We start from the raw sequence: 12,354 nt of genomic DNA, 5'->3' as shown, positions 1-12,354 counted from the left end.
ATACCATTTGACCCAGCCATCCCATTACTGGGTATATACCCAAAGGATTATAAATCATGCTGCTATAAAGACACATGCACATGTATGTTTATTGCAGCACTATTCACAATAGCAAAGACTTGGAACCAACCCAAATGTCCATCAGTGATAGACTAGATTAAGAAAATGTGGCACATGTACACCGTGGAATACTATGCAGCCATAAAAAAGGATGAGTTCATGTCCTTTGTAGGGACATGGATGAAACTGGAAACCATCATTCTCAGCAAACTATTGCAAGGAGAAAAAAACCAAACACTGCATATTCTTACTCATAGGTGGGAATTGAACAATGAGATCACTTGGACACAGGAAGGGGAACATCACACACTGGGGCCTGTTGTGGGGTGGGGGGAGCGGGAGGGATAGCATTAGGAGATATCCCTAATGTAAATGACGAGTTAACGGGTGCAGCACACCAACATGGCACATGGATACATATGTAACAAACCTGCATATTGTGCACATGTACCCTAGAACTAGAGTATAATGAAATAAATAAGTAAATAAATAAATAAATAAATAAAAATTAAAAAAAGAAAGAAGAAAACGACTTGGGGCTCTGTAAGTTAGGAAGAGAACTTTAGGTCTAATTTAAGGTAAAATTAAAACCTTCAAGTGCTTTAAGCAGAAAAGCAACATGGCCTGGTTTGTGCTTTTGAGCAGCTTCCACGCACTATGGGACAAGGGCTGTGACGAGACACAGTGAGAAGGAAGAAAGTGGGGAAGTCTCTGGGGGCAGGCTTGGAAGGACGGTGAAGGACAGTCCCTGGAGGGCTCAGTCAGACAGTGGCAATGGTGGTTTAGGCAAAAGGTGGCTGTGGAGACGGATAAAGACGAGATAATGACCTAGAATACTGGGGGCAGGTGTCACAGTAATGGCAGATGCATTTTAACCTGGGGTGACAAGCAGTTTTCACTGCATGGAGGAGAGGAAGTTTTGCTTATGCCGGGGAGTGGGAGCATAGATCCACTGAAGGCTGACAGCCACCCATCCACTTTCAGGACAGCGTGAGAGGCGGCATGGCCCAGTGTCTGTGGCTGGGAGCAAACAGCGGCTCCAGGCTCCACTCTGCCGCTCAGTGGGTGACCCTGAGCAAGCACCCAATGTGTGTGTTCGGTGGCCCTGTCTGGGGTGGTGCATCCCATGCAGAAATGACACTCCTCTTCCATGAGATCACCATCGGCGCCTGAAACATCACAGTTCAATAGTTGAGTGCAGTATAGAGTGGAGACACTGAGGCAGAGCTAAAGCTTCGTAAGTGGGTTAGATTCATCATGTTTTACACAAAGACTTGCACTAGAGACCTCTGATTGGGATGAGGAGGCCATGGCTCCACTAAGGAGAAGCTTCCTGTGAGAAGCAATGAGGCATCAGGAAGGGGAAGAAAGCACAGATTGCAGTGGAACTCAACAGCTAAGGAGACAGGGAGGAGAGAGCCATGAAACCATGAGGAGATGGATGAACTCAACAGCTAAGGAGACAGGGAGGAGAGAGCCATGAAACCATGAGGAGACGGATGAACTCAACAGCTAAGGAGACAGGGAGGAGAGAGCCATGAAACCATGAGGAGACAGATGAACTCAACAGCTAAGGAGACAGGGAGGAGAGAGCCATGAAACCATGAGGAGATGGACTGATTTAGCAAATGGCATGGAGAGAATCATCTAAATGGGAAAAAGCCAAATTACAGTTGTACTTCATACCAAAAATTAAATTCCAATAAATTAAATAGAAAAATATAGAAACAAAATACGGCTGGGCACAGTGGCTCATGCCTGTAATCCCAGCACTTTGGGAGGCCGAGAAGGGCAGATCACTTGAGGTCAGCAGTTCGAGACCAGCCTGGCCAACATGGTGAAACCCCATCTCTACTAAAAATATTAAAATCAGCCAGGCATGATGGCATGCACCTGTAGTTCCAGTTACTTGAGAGGCTGAGGCAGGAGACTTGCTTGAACACCTGAGGAGGAGGCTGCAGTGAGCCGAGTTCACGCCGCTGCCCTCCAGCCTGGGCAACAGAGCAAGACTCCATCTCGAAATAAATAAATAAATAAAAACGCCAGTAGTTTCCGTGTGTTTCCTGAACAGCCTATAAGATAGAGAGTGAGGTAAGAGGGTAGAGTTCAGGGATCAGATAAATTTAGGGTCAATTCTAGGACCCACCATACATGATGTTAGACAAGTTACTTAACCTCCTTCAGGTCTTGGTTTTCCTGTAAAAACAAAAAGAAGAAATTCCGTAAAGACTAAATTCAACAGTGCGTCCATCGCATCCAGCCTAGCAGATGACAAGTACCACTTTATGTGAGCCAGTTTACCGTATTCATGTGTATTTTATAACAATTTTCAATAATAGCAAAAAATGCATTTTTTTTTATTTTACTGGCAACCCTTAGGCCTTCAAAACATTCTGCTTCTCAGAACGTTCATTGAATTGCAGTCAACCAAACTTCTTCTGTGCACCCCAGTTTCACTTCAGGATCCCCCAGAAGCAGGCGCCCTCATGAGGAGGGTGCTTTGGGGGCCTGAATGGTGGGTGCACACAGCAGACATGAGCTCTGAGTTCCAGTCCCGGCTCAGCATGAACACGGAGGATGTCCCAGGATGCACAGCTTGGTCACAGGAGTGACAATAGCCAGCCTTGACGATGGCCCCTGGCCGGCCCCATGCACCGGGATTTACAGAGACCACAAAGCTGATCCCCATCACAGCCCATGATCTCTGCTTTGCAGATGAGGAAGCTGAGATTAAATTAGGTGACCTGTGCAGAGCTGGAATTCAGGATGTGGCAGAGCTGAGGCTTGAGTCGGTGAGGTCGGCCAGGCTCTGCAAGGAGTTCCCTTCGGTGTGACACATTCAGCTTTCATCCATCTGTGGAACTCACTCTGGCAGGCACAGTGCCAGACAAGGTGGCAGCGCCCTCACAGAGCCCGGCTTCCAGCAAGAGACAGGCAGCTTGGCCAGGCCAGCGCCATCCGGACGTTTGAGAAGTATTAATTGACAGTCAGGGAATGCTCAGCAGAAAGAATTCAAACAGAATAGCGAGGTTCTGGGAAGCCTTCCTTTCTAAGAGGATGTTTTTGAAAACCTGAGAGTCTTTAGCAAATTGAATAGTGCATGCAAAGGGCCCTTGAAACCATATGCTTTCCTCAGCTTCCTCAGGTGCAGAACACAGGAACACAGACCTTCAAGGTGTGTGCCTGACTCTAGGACCAAGCTGAAAATAAAATGGATCAAAAGTCCACTCAGGGTGAATGTGAGATCTCTCCTCTCAGGACTCTTAAGAGCGGTTGTCAAGGGGTGAAAAGAAAAACTCCACGAGCACTTAATTCCCCAATTGGGAGCCCCGGGGACACACTGCAGGCGGCAATGAGAACAGGCCTGCCCAGGCCCTCCTGCCGCCACCCTAACCCTTTAAATTAGAAAGACAAAGCTTGTAACCTGAGAGGAAAGGCAATTGGCCCATCCTCTGAGCCTCTAGAATACGCGGACTTGCAGGCCAGCATCAGCATCTAGGCTGCCACCCTCAGGCAGATTTCTGAGTCTCCGTGTGAAGCAGGAAGCCACAGGGAGGTGGCTCACCAGGTCCCCACTGAGGCCCCAAATGATGACCTGGGCCTTAATCTGTTTTCCAAATTCCATTTGTGGGAGTTCCAGTGAACGACTCTCTTTCCTATGGGGGTAACTTATCAGCCTCTCATCCTCCTGTGATAGCTTCAGGGTTACACAGTGGCCTCCTGCTGCTGACCTGAACTGCCCACGTAATCTCCCAACAGGAGTGACCTTATTTAGGTGATAGAATCTTATAACTTAAATAACTGGAGGATGGCCTATCTGAACGTGACAGATAGCATATTTTCTGTCAACTACACCATGAACCAGTTTTCTACCCATTTTTTTTTTAGATCAGAAATAAATGGAAAAGTGGAAGATCTTGCAAGATATTCCCGTAAGCGGTGACTGAGCGTCTACTCCGCGGGAGGCACAGCGACTTCTGAGTGCCATCTGAGTGTGGAGGAGCTCATGCTCTACAGGAAAAGGAGAACTCAGGGCAGAACCAACACGGTGCGGGGCAGGGCACTCCCAGGGTCTGCAGAGAGGCCCAGTGCAACCCTGAACTGAGAGGAGGATGGGAAATCTCATTCCTGACCAGAGAATCAGGACAGGCCCGCAGCAGGCACTCACAGCCTTGTGACAGCTGACCTCCGGAATCACATGAACCCAACTGAATTTCGCTGGAAGTCTCACCTCTGGAAGAGTGTGTGGATCCCCGGCCAGTTAATGAGGAACATGCCCTTACGTTTGCAGATGTCTAAAGAAAACGTGCTTGGGAAACAACTCGCGTCGGAAACCCAAATCTCATGAAAATGCACGGGGCCTCTTGTTGGCGCTCCCCATAGGAAACAAATGCTCTTTTCACCAAACAACTCGTTTCTGGGCTGCCACCACATTGTCACGCTCTTGGACTAGCTCACCCCGATGGGGAGCTGTGCTGCAGGGTAGGGGCTGGGAGTCTTATCAGGAGATGATGTTCCAGCTGGTCTGGAAGCCTGAATCAGACAGGAAGCATAGAACATCTCTCAATGGCATGAGGCAGAGGTGGCTGCACCTGCAGGTACAGCCAGAAAGGCAGGGCTTGAGTGCTCCAGGTTCTTGGACTAGCACACCCCCATGGAAGCAAAGAATAAAAATGATCTTCTGGTCTGAACGTAACGACCTTGTGCCTGGGTTACTGAGACTGCGCCAGGTGCCTGCTGGTGCTCACAGGTGGGAAAGTGCTCTGCACTGGGACAGGTATCCTGAGAGCGACTTGGGAGGAATTAAAATGACCCAGAGAGGTGCAGTGTGGAAGAGCTGATTTTCAGGAGGCTCACTGGCTCCTCATGCTTCCAGAGGAGGAAGCATTTGTTTTTTTTGTGGCATTTGTGCACCCGGGGAAGGACGGATCATTTCCACCCAGAGCACAACTGGCGGGAGCCTTTCCCTTTCCCGGGTTTGGGTGCAAAGAGGCCAGAGGAACCATCTTCTCAGCCCCAACTCCTCTCCTCCACATGCTCGTAGCAGGCCTCCTCTTCACGCTGTGGGTGCCCGGCCACCACCCCTGGGGCTCCCTCGAAGAGTTCTGTCTTTCCTCTCTCTTCTCACTGTGACCAAGCAAGACCCGACCATGAATTTCTAGCCAGACTTGCCTGCTCCTAAAGACTTTGCTGGCAAAAGCAGCCCAGAACCCGGAGTACTCAAGCCCTGCCTTTCTGGCTGTACCTGCAGGTGCAGCCGCCTCTGCCTCATGCCATTGAGAGACGTTCTATGCTTCCTGTCCGATTCAGGCTTCCAGACCAGCTGAAACATCATCTCCTGATAAGACTCCCAGCCCCTACCCTGCAGCACAGCGCCCCATCCTTCCCCCTTCCTGGATTCTGCAGCTCGGCTCTCCTATGTTGCATCTCACATCACGAGTCACAACATAACGTGACCCACATGTATGCATCTCCTGGAGCACAGGGAGCTTGTCCTGCTCTCTGGGGGCTGCCCTGTGGCCCAGCAGGTGCCGGATACACAGTAGATGCTCAGTAAATGTTAACGCCCCCATGCAGACGGAAGAGGCTTTGCATTTGAGAAGAAGCAAATCACGATCCACACAACTTAGTTAGAAGCCCTGTGTGTTCCGGGGGACGGAAATGCACCATCTGAGGTTCACAGCAGGATCCATTAGCGGGAAGTACCTGCAGCTCAGGCCTGTGAGGGAAGAGCCATGCCTCCCGCAGGGCTTCTGTAAGAAACACACAACCGTGAGCCGAGCCCGTCCCACAAACCTGGTGTTTCATAACCCAAATGAGACCGAGTCGTCAGCATGTGGTTTGTTGGAGTCACGGTGACCAGAAGAACACTCATCTCTCAACAGTAATGAAGATTTTCTCCAAACTCACAAAGTCCCAAAGTTTTTCTATATGACCGTGGACACCACTTAAAGTCTCTGACATTTTCTGCCTGAAAGATAAAATTAAGAGGAGATGGAGGGGTGGACCGTGTTACCACGTAGCCAATTCCACACTGCCTTGCTCTGCCCATGAGAGGGGAGCACTTCCCTGCATTGGGCATCCTGAGCTCGGCCGTGGCTGTGCTTGGACAGGTGGGACCAAAGCGAATACACTGCAGACTGCATCCCAGCAGTGGTGTGGTTGAGCCTCTCGTCCAGTGCTCCCCCATGGAAAACACACACGGGGCTGACCCCAGTCCAGAGCAGAGGCGCCAGAACCTGCATAAACCCCAAATGGTGCTAGATCCGTGTTGGGCAGTTCCCAAGTGTGAGCGTTGCTACGACGGAGCAGGGCACAGGGAGAGCTAATGTTTGGGATGGAGCAGTGAATCCGGAGGAGGCCTGCAGAGCAGACATAAGGCGTCACATCTGCGGGCAGGCATGCTGTGACTCACTGACTCGCAGTAATGCCCCTGGCTGCGGAACCTCCCAGAAGCGCAGCCGTGTGGACACTGCAGACCTAGGTGCAAGCAACCATCTTTGCAACAGCGAGAGTGAATGCTGACGATTAAGTTCGTGTGTTTTACCAAACGGGATCCAAGGTAAGTAACTAATCTCAAAGACCCGGATCTATTCATCTGAGAACCCTGTCTCTGACCATTAGACCAACTGGCCCCTTCATGCTTCCAGAAGACGGTGCAGTCAGAGATGCCATTTTCAGGCCCCCGTGTAGGTGGCTGAGTCTGTCTGCCCCTCTCTTCTCTTCCCTTCTCCTGCAAGAGCTGTGAGCAGCAGGACCTAGTCATCCTGCTGCACTTTGCAGAGCACTCCCCCTCCAGCTGAGGAACACAGCGGGAGCAGGCATGCCCTCAGCATCAGGCTCACACTCGGGGGGCTCCCGAGGCCATCCCCAGGAGGGGACAGGTGGTGTGGGAGGGGGCGCCAGAGGCCAGCAGCCTCGGACTCTCAGATACACCCCGTGAGGCCAGGGTGTGACTCCAGCCTCGCTGCAGCTGGCCAGCCACGTTAGACGTCACCACGCAGCATCTTTCCCTGTTACGCTTTGTCACACCACGGGCTGATTGGACTCCAAACAACAGCCGATTTGGAATGGAAACACCCCTGTATTTTTAAATGAAATAATATTAATTTGGACAGTGAGCATATGATCAGAATTCCTTGTAAATATATTTACATTGAGTGCCTGGGGAAGAAAGAGTCCTGGTTAATTGTAATTAATCATGGATAATTCATTACTTACAGTATCCAGCACGGCTGGGGGGCTCTGCTAGGCTCAGGATCCTAAAAGCCTGCAGACTCCAAGCCGAACCCAATGTAGTGAAGGTGGCGTCGCCCTGGGTGCTGCCTGACAATGACAAAAAGGAAGCAGGGGTGGGCACAGCCTCCCATGCCAGTCACCCTCCTGGGTGTTATTCATTCGGAGACATCGCAGGGTCCAGGACCCAGAGGGGAGCAGCGGGTCAGGACGCAGTTGCCAGGATGCCCCTGGAGACCTCTCCTCGTGCCGAATCCCTGGAAGGGAGGCTTCTCCCGGGACCTCCGTCCTCCCTGCCCCTGCCTGAGGAGCTGGGGCAGAAACGGGGCTGAGCATCCTCATATTCTGTGCAGAGGAATCTAATTTACTAATGCAGGAGTGGCTGGCCTGAGAGGAAGAGCACAGTGGCTAGAAGGAAAGGGCCTGGATGGACACGGACGGTGGAACTGATGGGGGCAGAGGAGGGAAACCTGCAGCCACTCAACAGGAGGACGCAGGCCACCCTCCATGGGGGAGAGCCTCAGGGATCAGCAGCCACTCAACAGGAGGACGCAGGCCACCCTTCACAGGGGGGAGCGTCAGGGATCAGGGGGTGCCCAGAGAAGTCTGGGAGGAGGAAGGAAACGTGGCTGTTGCTTCAGGCATGGGGAACAATGGTTGGAAGGTGGAAGACAGAGCTTGTTTCAGGGAATGCACTCGAAAACCTGGAAGGCACACAGAAACCTTTCCTCCTCCCTGTCCTCGCTCAGCCATGTTCCTGCTGCCCTCCTGGCACCCGTAGCACCCGCGACCTCTATGCATCCTCCCATGGCTGCCGTGCTTAGAACGGCACCACCTCCTGCCTGCAGCCCCACGACAGCCCTTGGACAGCTCCTGGCTCTAGCGTCTCCTCCCTCAGTCCCGCGGTGTCACTGCCACTCATCCAGAGTGCAGATCTGATCACTGCTCACTTTAAAAACTCTTCAGTAACTTCCCATTTTCTTTCATAAAAATGGCAGACTCCCAGCCAGGCTCACCGTGGAAGCCCCCTGGCTTTGTGCCTCTCCCCAGCTTGAAGGCCTCAGTTCTTGTCACTAGGACCACCTCCTGGCCGCTCACCAAAGCACACCTCATACACAGCCATCCCCGCAAATGGCAGATTTGGTTCCTTTGGCACAGGGCTAGCTGCATTCCTGGCACAGAGGAGATGCCAGATGCCATTTGACATGGGAGCCATCCGATAAGAGCTCCCACTAGGGCGGGCAAAGGCTCCAGCTGTGGAATCACAGCCTCTTCCACGGGCAATGGAGACACAGTCCGTGGTGCAGGTGTGCGTGGAGGATACTCTAAGGTCCTCCCACAGAAACGCCCGACACCCTGGGATGGTACGGGTGGCTCCTGACACCCCGGGATGGTACGGGCGGCTCCTGACACCCCGGGATGGTGTGGGCAGCTCCTGCACTAGCTCTCTTCCTCTCAAGGACTTAATGGCTACAGCAAAAGCAGAGGCCTGCTTGGGGGAGCAGGGGGAGCCGGGCAGCACGGTGTCCTCCCAGGAGCACTTGGCTCCTCCAGTTGCTAGGGTCTGAAGGAGAGGGGCTCAGGGAAGCTCTGTTTCTGTGGGCTCTGCACCAGAAGACATTTAAAACTGATCAGTGTGCACGCAAAAGTAGCCAAAGACTCAGCGCATTAAGGAGGACCCTGGCGTGGGGTCGACAGGGAGTGCGCGTGGGCAGCCTCCCATGAGGCGGGTCTGGGAGTGCCCTGGCCTCAGGCGGCGCCTGCACCCTCCTTCCTCTGCTGATCTGTCTTGCCTTGGAGCCCTAGCAGAGAGAGAGCTGGCATTTTGTATCACTCTGGAGAAAATATCTAGAATCAGCGAGTTGTGAAAGCTTCAAGGAAAGTGAGATAGCAGTTAAGTGAGAACGTCAAGGAAGCAGATTTATGTTCAATAGCTCATTAAAAACGGCAAAGCTCTTCCACAATTCCAGCTGTCACCATGCAGCTGTGTTCCTGGAGTGGTGGTGAGTGTCCCCACAGTGGGGAGGTGCAGGGATGGATGGGGCTTCAGGGACTCGCTGGAGAAGAGATTGCTAAGTTCCTGGAGGCCTTTCCAATTTTGAAGGCCCCAAAAGGGACCTGAGTGGTTTCCCGACTTGAGAACTGTCTGCATCAGCCCAGCTTCCTGCACAGTGTCTGCACCGGTGCACACCTTAGAGGGGAGCTGCGCCATCAGATGAACCAGGACCCTGGCGGAGGGAGGGGGGTGCAAGCAGGCCTCCCATGGCACCTGCTGCCTGTGGTTGAGGGGAGCCTGGCAGGGCACCAGCCTCATCCACCCCTGGCAGAGACCCCCTTGCACAGAGAACACAAACAGTACAACCACAGCTGGAATCCCACGCACAGCTCCTGATTCACCTTCCCGCTCACTGCAGTCCACGGGCTTCAATCTTCTGTTGACATTGATGACAATTTTACATGGACGGTAGCCAGGTCTGACAGGGTTGAAAGTGAGAAATTTGCTGTGCCAACACTTAGGCTCAAATCCTGGGCTGAGAACTTAAGGGCTACTTGAATGCATGTGACTCAATTTTTTCTCTGTACCTCAGTTTCCCTCTGTGTCAGACACACTGATGTGGGGTTGGCTGTGAGGCAAGATGAGCTCCTGCTTTGCACCGTGGAGCTCTGGGCAGATCTCCACTCATTAATGGTGCCAGGAAATGTGGAACCATGCTGCCTGCCGGCAGAGCCTGTCCCCCCGGGAACCTTGCTGTACCCTGCGGGTTCACCCCACCTGAACCATGCACAGGGCTTTCTTTTCTGCCACGTTCTCCATCCACTGTGGAGGATGCAATCACATTTTCACATGGTGACCAGCATCTGTCATTCACAGAAGTGGCTCAAATCACATGTGATCGGAAGAACAATTATGTTGAGAGTTATTTTTTAGCATCCTGCTCTTTGACACTTTTGAGGAGATCAAATGTCAGAGATATTTTTTTTCTTTTTTGCATTTGCTCAATGCATTATCTCTAAGGCTAAGTAGGTTTCAAAAAAAAAATCTGAAGAGCATCCTATCCAATTTTTAAAAATGTTTCCTCTGTCAATGAATGAGATCCAAAATGGGGGTGTGACTCATCTTCAAGCTGTGGCATTCGTGGCAATGCTTTCTGATGTCACAGTGGATAACTCCACTAGAAGTAACCAACTTCTGAATGATATTGGCGAAAAGAAACATCATAAAGATGAGCAAGGTCATTGATTTAAGACGTGAGTAGCTATTGTCAACGTAAACACCAAAGAGTCTTCAATGATGTACAATTAAAACTCCGCTCCAGCTCTGATCAGTTTTAACAAGCAGGCACGCTCTGCAGAGAGGCAGCCCAGAGAAAACTCTCATCCCAGAGAAGCCGAGCTTCAGGCTGGCCGTCTACCTGCATCTCTCAGGAAGAACATGACTTGGGAAGTATCACTTGACCACTCTGAGCCTGCTTCCTGCCTGAAAAAATGGGGTTAGGGACATCTGGAGAGGTGGGTGAGTGCTAAGGATTCAGTAAAGGTAGGGTAGCTGTGACTGGCACATTCTGGCTCACACAGTAATTATCAATACCCTTCCCCGTGCCAAATGCGGAGCAATCCTTACAGAAATAAAGTGACTATATCCATTGCTTTAGAGCCCCACAGAAGAAACAGGTCTTCTGCATACTGACAGCAACCTGAGCTTTCCAGCAGTCCACAACCAGGGCATCAGGTCCTGCACTGGACAGAGATTCCCCCAAACTACCTGTGTGAGGACGAGCAGCTCAGAGGCACTGGCACATCTTGGTGAGTGCAGATGACAGAAGCATCATGCACAGGTTCCAGCACTAGTTCTACCACTAACTAGCTGAAAACCCTGGGTTAGTTTACTTAACTATGCCTGTGCCTGAATTTTCTCAGAGGATTGTGAAAGCGTTAAGTAAATGTATGCATGGGCCATATTTAGAACACAGTCTAAGTTCTCAATTAATATCAGCCATTCCTTTAGATCAGGAGTCAGGAAACTGCAACCCCATCTATTCATGTAAATAAAGTTTCATTGGAAGACAGTTTTCTCATTCTTTTACTTGTCAATTGCAGTTTTCATGAAGACTTGAGCAACTAAAACGGACCACGTGCTGCACAAGCCTTTCATATTTACGGTCTAGCCCCTTACTGGAAAAGCTGACTCTGTCTAAGTTTACCAGACCGTTCATTTCCATTCACAGGAATAATTCAGGATATCTGGATGTAGCCATGAGCTTGTCTCTTTTAGGTCTGCTAGTACACAAGCAGCCTAAGGAGACACCTGGCCATCCCAACTGCAGGGCAGGAACCCACACAGATCTTTGCACCATGTACCATGGGAGCAGGCTCCTGGCCGTCCCCATGTGACTGAATAACAAGGACACCAGGCCCCTCACATCCCCTTTTCCATCTTTCCCAGGGACTAGGAACTGAAACTCCAGTCCCTGAATATTCTTAATGAGTGAGTTTAATTATCACATTAACACTTTCCACTTAAAAAAATGTCATCATCTTTATGCTGTTATTCCAATTAATTGTGTTGGAAAACACGGAGCCTGAGCTTCAAAGAATAAGGTGCTAGTTTTTGAAGTATGATGCTGTTTGATAATGGAATCATCACAGAGACTTCAGCATCTGGAAATGCGCTGGAACATTGTATAATGTTTTACGTCTATGCATGCCAGCAGTATAGATCTATACACACAAGCAAATGGAGAGACATCCTACATGGTATAGTCAGATTCCCAGTTAGCATCTAGAAATAGCCATTGACGCATGTTTCTACATTTCTGTTCATTCAGTTGGCCTCTAAGCACTATTGACAAATATACACGAGAGTGCAACCATTTTGTCATTTATCTTTACCAGAAATCATAAGGTTGGGGTTTCCGTGGGGTCTCCTTCAGCAACCTCTTGGCATCACGGCATGAAGACAGGAACTACCTAACTGGACAAGGTAGCTGCTTTCACATCATGGTTGTGACATTCGTGTTCGCATCAAGTCCTCTTTTATTGCAAATGGCTGGCAGTCAT

This window comes from Hylobates moloch, unplaced genomic scaffold (assembly GCF_009828535.3).
Source record: "Hylobates moloch isolate HMO894 unplaced genomic scaffold, HMol_V3 SCAFFOLD_13, whole genome shotgun sequence".
Lineage (NCBI taxonomy): Eukaryota > Metazoa > Chordata > Mammalia > Primates > Hylobatidae > Hylobates > Hylobates moloch.
This window is presented reverse-complemented; position numbering follows the sequence as displayed.